Consider the following 8,571-nt stretch of genomic DNA (forward strand, 5'->3'; position numbering starts at 1 on the left):
AAAAGTACTTGAATGTTTTCCTTTAAATGTTATATTTTTTTAAAGGCAACATAATGAGGTCATCTGAACCTGGATTCAAGCTGATAAACTGTGTTTAGGAAAAACCAGAGGTTGAGCGAGGGGGTTCTAGCAGAAGAAAACAAAGAGAATGATTGCAAAAAGTCAGATCTCAAAATGTTAATCAGATTCAGAAACATAAAACACGACAATTTAATGGTGTTTGGTTAAAACTAGAACTTTTAAATTTTCTAAGTATCTTACATTGAATTCTAATACTTTTTTAATTATTAGATAGAAAATGCTTACAATTTTCAGTGAAAATTAGACTTGGTAATTTATATTTCTTGTTTATACAGTACAATTTGCTGATGAAAAAATGTGCTAAACTTATTGATTCATGACCATAATTGTTTAATTATTTATCATTGCAGAATTATATTAGCATTTATAATAATGCAGATGTGCACAAAGGCTAAGAAGTCATATACAGCTTTTGTTTTGTGTTTGCTATGCTGAAATTAGGTTGCTCCAGGTTGTGTGTGCATACTGCGTATTGTAAGTGTTGCAACTCGGTGTCTCTTGGTTTTACTGGAGTTATGGCAGGTCTAACCAATAGCCACAATAATGAAAACGCTCTGATAGCTAATAAAGTATATAAATGCAAAGCTAACAGCATCGCAAAAGAAGTTTCTTCTCAGATTGATTCTTCTGTTACCATGATGTGCATTAAATTCAGTGCAACACACGCACAGCTGTTTGCTTCATACCACCCACAGTAAAGGAATAGCTCGCGTGTGTTTGGTACGAGGGAAGCCAACAAGAACTGCACACCACAAATATTACAACCAGCTAAACCAACCAAAATCTTCTGCATGAGGCCAGTTAAAGAAGAACATAAGAACTCTTGATATGAGAGAAACACCATTCCTTTAATTTTCATCTTTATTTTAAGAGATCATAAACACTGGAAGAAAGTGACAGATGCCTCACTTCATCTCTCCTCCCCTCTGTGTGCAAAATCTATTCCCTCAAGGAACTACAATAAGACTGACATACATCCCTTTCTTGAAAGCCACTAAAACAGCTTTGCCATGGGCTTCACAAGGAATTTGTAACACTGTGTGTCTTTCTGGACTCATCCTTTTGACATATTGATAGTCAAGGTTCCCGTTGCCTGTCCCCTCTGCACTCTTTTCATCTAACACTATTTACTGGTGCTACCTTTTCATAATTAAGAGTCCGTATCAAAGCAGTTGTAACACCATTTAAGCAGCTTTTCTAAGGAATCAAATCTAAATGAAAAGGCAAAGTATAAAAATGCCCCATCTTCTGCTGTGCCTAACTGATTTGCTCTGCATTTTATCCTCAGGGAGGTGCCGATTCCAAAAGGCAGGGAAGAAGGACCGTTCACAAAAGCAGCATCACACAACCAGCAAGAAGAGCTGCCTGTGTATTTTACATCTACACGTGTTGAGTGTCTCTAAAAGCAGCCGCCCAACTATGCTCCAGCCATTTCGGCTGGATTGTTTATCACAATTCACAGAAGTGAGTATTTAACCTACTGACTCCTGCATCACAGCACGGGCCAGGTATTTGTTTCTTTTGTTACATTAATATTGGCGACAGAATAACACACTCATTAATGGCGATAATGACTATACAGTGAGGTAGAATAGCAATTCTTCCAACATACCGTACAAAGGAGTCAGTTTCATTAATTAATAAAATTTATTAAAGAATACGAGACAATCAAGGAAAACACACTTTTCTTGAGCACCTTCTCAGATGCTGATCATTGGCTCAGTAACTTTAAACCTTAAACCTATCAACCTGTTATGGTAACGCTACGTGTGCCACACAGAGGGACGAGCAACAGGAGAGCACACCCGGGCTCAGAGACGGACAAGCATCCGTCGCCCCTCAGCTAGCAGGGGCGGAAGCCCCCAGCGAGGCTGCAAGGAGCTCCACAGCAGGAAAGACATGGAGGAGCAAGACAGCAGGACGAACCATGTCCTGCACTGAACACATGCTAACTGCAGGATTGGAACATGAACAACAACAGACCCACCACCATACGCTGGATAAAACCCTCCATTTCCCAGCTTGCTCTATCACTATCTACGAGACCAATTCCTCTGAGACTGCTTCTGCAAAGTCCTAATCACACCTTCAAGAAGTTTGGGTGAGGACTTTTCCTGAGCACGATGATCTCAAACACTTTGCAGGTATTAATACCCGAATCCTCATAAAAATCTCTGGTGGGATGGCCATTTAACTAACCGTTTACCAGAACTGCAGAACAACATGCAGGTTTTGGTTTTCCCTAAAAATTAATGTAAAAAAGAAAAATCTATGGCAGAGTAGAGACTAGAATCCAAGTTCCCAGTTTCAGAGCTATCTTAGGCAGCAGTACCCGTATTTCTTTAAATGATCATATTCCTACATGACTGTCATGTCAGATTTTAATTCTGGTTACCAACACGCTGTCATTAGCTATCTGGGGGATTTATTGGTTTTGGCAAGCAAAGTAATATAGGAGCGTTCAGCTGTGCATTCAGTACTCAAACAGTTTTATGGGAAAAAAGGTGTCGAGGAAGAGAAAGACCGCTATAGGGGCTGCAAGACTAAGTTCCCTGAATTCACACAGGCATTAGTTATGTTACACAGTATTTTTGATCTTCAGTTCCACCATTGTGAGATAGTAATTGCTCGGTGCCATGCAGATAGATGCTTAAGAGATTAGGAAATGCCTGAATACAATAGACACAGTAACAGGGGACTCAGACACGTCATGACAGCCAATGGGGAGAAGGTATATCTCACCTTACTTTGCTTACTCCCTTTTGTTCAAATGTAAATGTCTTTGTGAAATGATGATGAATCGAGATCTATTTTTATTATGAGCTTTTCTTTTCACTTTAGTTGATGTCATATCTACATTAAACCAAAAGTGGCTGGTAAGATCAAAATGCCAGTAGTCAGCCCCTATTTAAGTTTGAAGTGGGTTTTTTTTAGATGCCAAGACCTATCTGTAAACCAGATAAACACATCTAACAGGCATGAAGTGGAGAACAACTTTTTAAAGTGATGTTCGCTGGCTTGCCAATATTTGCTGCAAAACTTTGTAGACATCTGGCAAAAAAGTAACAATTGAATTTCACCTAATATTTCTCCCTTTCACTCTATTCCTTCATGAAAATAAAACATATTTTGAAACCAAAGTCGACAAGTCTTTGTCTCAGGAAGAGGTTTTGAGGTTTGTTTTCGTTCCTGCTCAGGACTTGGTGTAGCCACCAGCAAGTCACTTCCGAGTGTCAGAGTTTATTTTTCTTGGATGTCCAAATGGAAACTGAGCTCATTCAAAATCCTTCTCATAAAGGAAATGCTTACGACTCATAAATCATGACCCAGAACTCAGTATTTCGGTTTAGTTATTTGCAAAATAACAAACACCCACCTGTTGCAGTTCTTACTAGATGATGTGTAAATTCCCTACATTTATACAAGGCTGATGTAACTCAGTAGTCTAAATTCTCCTCTTTTCCACCAGCATCGATCTGGAGCAACGGCACTTGCAGTGAAGCAACATAACTTAGTGCAAATTGGCCCACACCCTTAAAACCACTGCCCCTGAAGTCAGACTGAGAGTCCTGCAGGAACTAACCCAAGAAAGCACTGCTTTGAAATGCTTAATGAAGAAATGAGGTGGAATTGAAATGAATTTTCACAGCAATCAATGCAATGCTTCAATGTTTCCTTGGAAAGTCTGGCTCCCCTCCTCCCAGGTTGTCCTTCCCTCTTTCCCATTGTATTTTCATTAATTTAGAACTTAAATCACCAAAACAATTGTGTGACTTTCAAAAATGCTTGAAATGTGTAAGCGTGAAAATACATTTTGTGTGGCTGTGTGCAACCATGAAACTTTTTTTTAATGAAGAGACTGAAGTTGTTTCTGTTCTGCTACTTGCCTGGGTTTGTTGTCACCATTGCTGTACCCCCACAACTTTATAATGGCTAATAAGAAAGCACGACTGGAGTACAGTGGATGGGTTTTGTCCTTCATTAGAATCATTGTTTTTCATCACATTTGATTTTCAATATTTTTCCTTTAAAATAACTCTTTGAACCGAAGCCTACATTCCTCTCTTGTTCACACACTAATCTCCTACTTGCCAATCCTCAGGATTCACACATATTGCTATATTTGGTGTTTTTCCTAAAGCTCTTCAAAATTACATCACAATTAATTCCTTAAATTTAAAAGTGTTTTGAGCTCTCCTAATTGTAGAGACAACCTCAAGAATATTGCCAAATTAATCTAATGGCCTCCAAACCAAAAGGCAATGAGCAAAAGACAAAAATCACTTTAAAACCCCTCTTCATAAGCCAACATCGTGCTTCTGGGGAGCCTGACTTGTGGTTGCGAATGCTGGGCTTTAGTAACGTAAACTGCTTTTGTCACAAAGATCCTGTAAACTTTATACAACTTCTTAAGCTCAGAGAGGTAAATGCCCTAACCCAAGGTCATGCAGGGAAAGTGCTAAAACCCCAGATCTTCCAGTTCCCAGATGGATGCCTTGTTCACAGACATGCAGATCCTAGACTGGTGTCTTATCCCTTTAACATCCCATCCGACAGGGCTTTCTAGAAGCCATGAGCTTTCTACTGATCCTGCAGCTGAAACCCACCAGCAGCTGGTGTCTCTTCCGGCTCCTTAAGTCTCCAAACAGACGGTCAATGCCATGTTCCCATAGCCCATGAGCATCCATGCAGCCCTTAATGCACTGCACTCTCAAATAATAACAATTCAACATATGAGGGCCTACAATCCCCCCTTCTGTCCTCCTCCACTGTGACAAGAAGGACCCCTCTCTGCTGGCACCAGAACCAAATGCACTGATGCGCCCAGGCAGAAATACCAACACCAGCTCAGAGGGAAACACCACCTGCATAGCAAAAAGCACATAGGTGTACACAAAGAAACACCTTATGTACCTCAAAATGAACAGGAGGTAGAGAATTAATCATCTTCAGAGCACAGAGGAACCCTGTTTCTTCAGTCTGTTCACAAGTGTCTCCTGGACTTAAAGAGTTCAGAAAGGCCTGTGGTTTAATGGATCAAATTTCATTCACCAAGTAAAAATATATCAAGACAAATAAATTAAAACCTCCTTCCCCCTCCCCTGATGGCACTAAACTCTCAGAAAGCCTCTCCAGAACTGAGCAGAGGCTGAGCCACCTACTCCAGACTGGTCATCTATGAAGTCCCATCTAGGGAGTCGTGTCCTGTAACCCCCTGCCAGGTTACCTCCGCGTCAAGCTGATTTCAGAGGCTGCACAACACCGAACCAGGCTCTCTGGCTTTTTCCCTGATCCTACAGGGCATGACTCCTGTTGCAACACACAAGAGTTAGCCCAATATTCTTATCATCACCCAGACCCCAATAAGAATTGAAACTAAAGAGATGGGGAAAAAAGAACCTTTGAGGAGATCAAGCGTAGTTTTGTCTGTGAATAATAAGGGTAAAACATGAAATATCTTAATCTTTATCCCATATTCATACATTTACAGCCAAAAAGCAAGGAATAATATCTGAAATGTTCAAAGAATACTATGCCAGCACTTATCTGGTGACACTTGAGATGAAGAAGATAATTGAAAGGATGATTGCATTGGGCTTGTTGTACTCCACTGATAAGAAAGGTTTTAGAGAGCCCATTCGGTATGCTCAGCCATGATACAAGATGCCAGGAGAAAACACAGTACTGTGGCAGCGACAGTACCTTGGATGTATGAAACATTAAAATGAAAGACAAAGAAGGCTCTGAAAGAAGCAATATAGGGCACAATTCACTCGATGACAAACATTTGGACAAACGTCTAGACGTCAGAATACCTCTTAATCACTGCCCACTGGCAGTCACCCTTCATTCCCGTGCAAAAATCTGTCTGTAAATTAGAAGCCTTTGCTGTCTCTCCCCCTTTGATAAAGGCCAATAAGAAAAACACCAACAGCCAAAATCCTGCGTGGCTGTGCTCTCAGGATCTGCCGGCAGGGCTGACATGAGGTCCAAACCCAGGAAAAACATGAGGTGATCACTTGTTTTGCTGTTCTATTTATTAAACATCTCCTGCTTGATTATAACTAAGCACTAAGTTTTTGCAATACTAGCAAAATCTGTAACGGTTTCTATAACTCTCATGATATTCTAAGCTAACTTCAGAGGCAGAGCAATTTACCAGAACTGCAGCTTAAACAAGTTTGAATTTCATTTGCTATATATATGAAGAGAATACTCTTACTGAAAAAAGAAATGCATGAGCGCACATTAAAGCAGAGCTTTGATTCTGAACTCTTTATCCTGAACTCTGAACAATGGATACTTATGAATCATTTGTGCCGCATACTGAAGCCTTTTGAACTGGTAACAAGAGAAATCAGTTCTGCTAATGCATCTCTCATCCGAGATCTCTCACTCATCCAGATTTTAAATCTGAAACTTAGAAGAATAAAACCGTCTTTTTGGAAGGACCAAGAGTATTTTGGAAAACAGACTGGTCAGACAGGAGGGGAATTTCTGGATGGGGCAATAAGGAGATTGTGTGCAGGTTCAGATTTTCAAGACAGATGTTTAAAATAAATGTCTGAAAAGGTGGGGAAGAGGCCTTCCAAAATGGTTTGCACTGCTTGTATTTGGGGTCTGGCAGGGCAATATTTTCACTCTGCGGTGTGCAGCAAAACTAGATTGTGGAGGTCCTAATGATTAGGATGACATTAAGTAAAGTTTTGGATGTGGACAAAACACTGGATTGAAGTTTAGGAACCTATCCTATATACTGACATAAACTGAGTCCTAGTAATGAAAAAAATACAGCAAAGCTAGGAATTCTCTCATAAGGAAAACCAGCCTTTACTAGTACTATAAAATCTTTCTATATAAGCCATCTTTAATCCTTCCCTACTTCTTATGGTTAACAGAAAATGCTCCAAACACAAGGCTTCTAGTTATGAATTTTGTAGAAGTCTGGTGTAACAAGTTCCATGTTTGAGGGTATGTTTCACAAAAGAGTTCAAGCTCAGATTAAAATAATTAAAAGTGCAATCTGCAGTGATGCATGGACAGATACGTTCCTCCAACTCCAGGCTTTTGAGAATTCCTTTTAAACAGTAGAGGAAAGTGTGCAAAAAAGCTACTGAAACTTTTATAAGAGATAAATTGCACAATACCAACCTGATTAAATTTCAAATGCCATCAACTTTTGCTTAGAGTCTATGAGAGGGAGCAGACCTGAATTGAGAGTGCAGCCATCGAAAATGCTTTCCAGGCAGGTCCAGACGTATGTCTAAATGAACGTCCACATTAAATGACAATGTCACTAATGACAGAAGCATTGAAAGATCAAAATGAAGTGCACAATCACAACTCTGTATTTCAGTGCAAAATTCACCCTTAGTATTTAGCAGCAATGACCTCTGGATGGTAAAATGCCTGCGGTGGCCCAAGTATTAAGTGCACATGCCTGTACAACAGAGGAACTAGCATTAGCATGCTGCTAAATCATAGCTTGTAGGTAAATGCTGCAGTAGTTAGATGCCTATGCAAGATGCATAGAGATAAAACCAGTCACGTAAGAATAACGCAGCATTTTTTTTGTCCCCTCTCCCTGCCACGTAGCCACACATAGCCACTAATAAAGGCACTTTATTAACTCTGGCAGTTCCCCAGGCAAATGCATTACACCCATGCTCAGCTACCAGGATTTTGCAGCTCAAAAAGGGCAGGTGGTGGGACGAGGCAGAAGAGACCCCAAGGCAGCCCCAGGGGGGGCTCAGCAGGGGCTGGCCCCCCGGCCAGGGGGGGGGGGGGGTACTGGGGAACAGTGGGCTCTTGCTACACCATCACCCCACATGTCCCCCTTCAGCAGTGACCACTATCAAGTGTCAACCACTGCCCACATTAGAGCACAGGTGAGTCTTTGCCATGGCCCTCTTCCCACAGGGATGATTTATGGGCAGGGTGCATTTAACCAATGACTTAATTCTCAACTTTTTGGATCCACCTGTAACCCCCCCATCAAACTTTATTCTTAGCCTCTTTATAAATGTACACATACTTAATAAGATCAGACAGTGATAGCATTTCATAAGCACATGCCATAAATACTCTCTCATATGCCAAACTGAAAGCTTTCTCTCTCATGTTTAGTGACCCTCAAATCACACTTCTTTCAGATCACCCAACTGTTACAGTAACAGCAAAAGCAAAAGGATGGAAATAGCAAAATCACACACACATGCACACTTTATGCTATATTCACAAAAAGGGACAACCTCCCCTCTGAAATGCAGCCAGCTCTGGGATAAAATGAATTCTGGTTTGGGAAGCAACATGACTTCCCATACAATTTTGGGGAAAAGAGAAGTTTTGCACAAGCCAGCTCTGCTTATCTAAAGCAAACACTGGAGTAACTTCTCCTTTGCAGAAAGAGCAACCCTGGAAGCCACCCTACATGCTAAAAGGCACAGCACGCCGATTGCGAACTTTGTAAAAATGGCCAAAAGAAACTGA

Source organism: Pygoscelis adeliae, unplaced genomic scaffold (assembly GCF_000699105.1).
Source record: "Pygoscelis adeliae isolate BGI_AS28 unplaced genomic scaffold, ASM69910v1 Scaffold62, whole genome shotgun sequence".
In the NCBI taxonomy this organism is placed as follows: Eukaryota; Metazoa; Chordata; class Aves; order Sphenisciformes; family Spheniscidae; genus Pygoscelis; species Pygoscelis adeliae.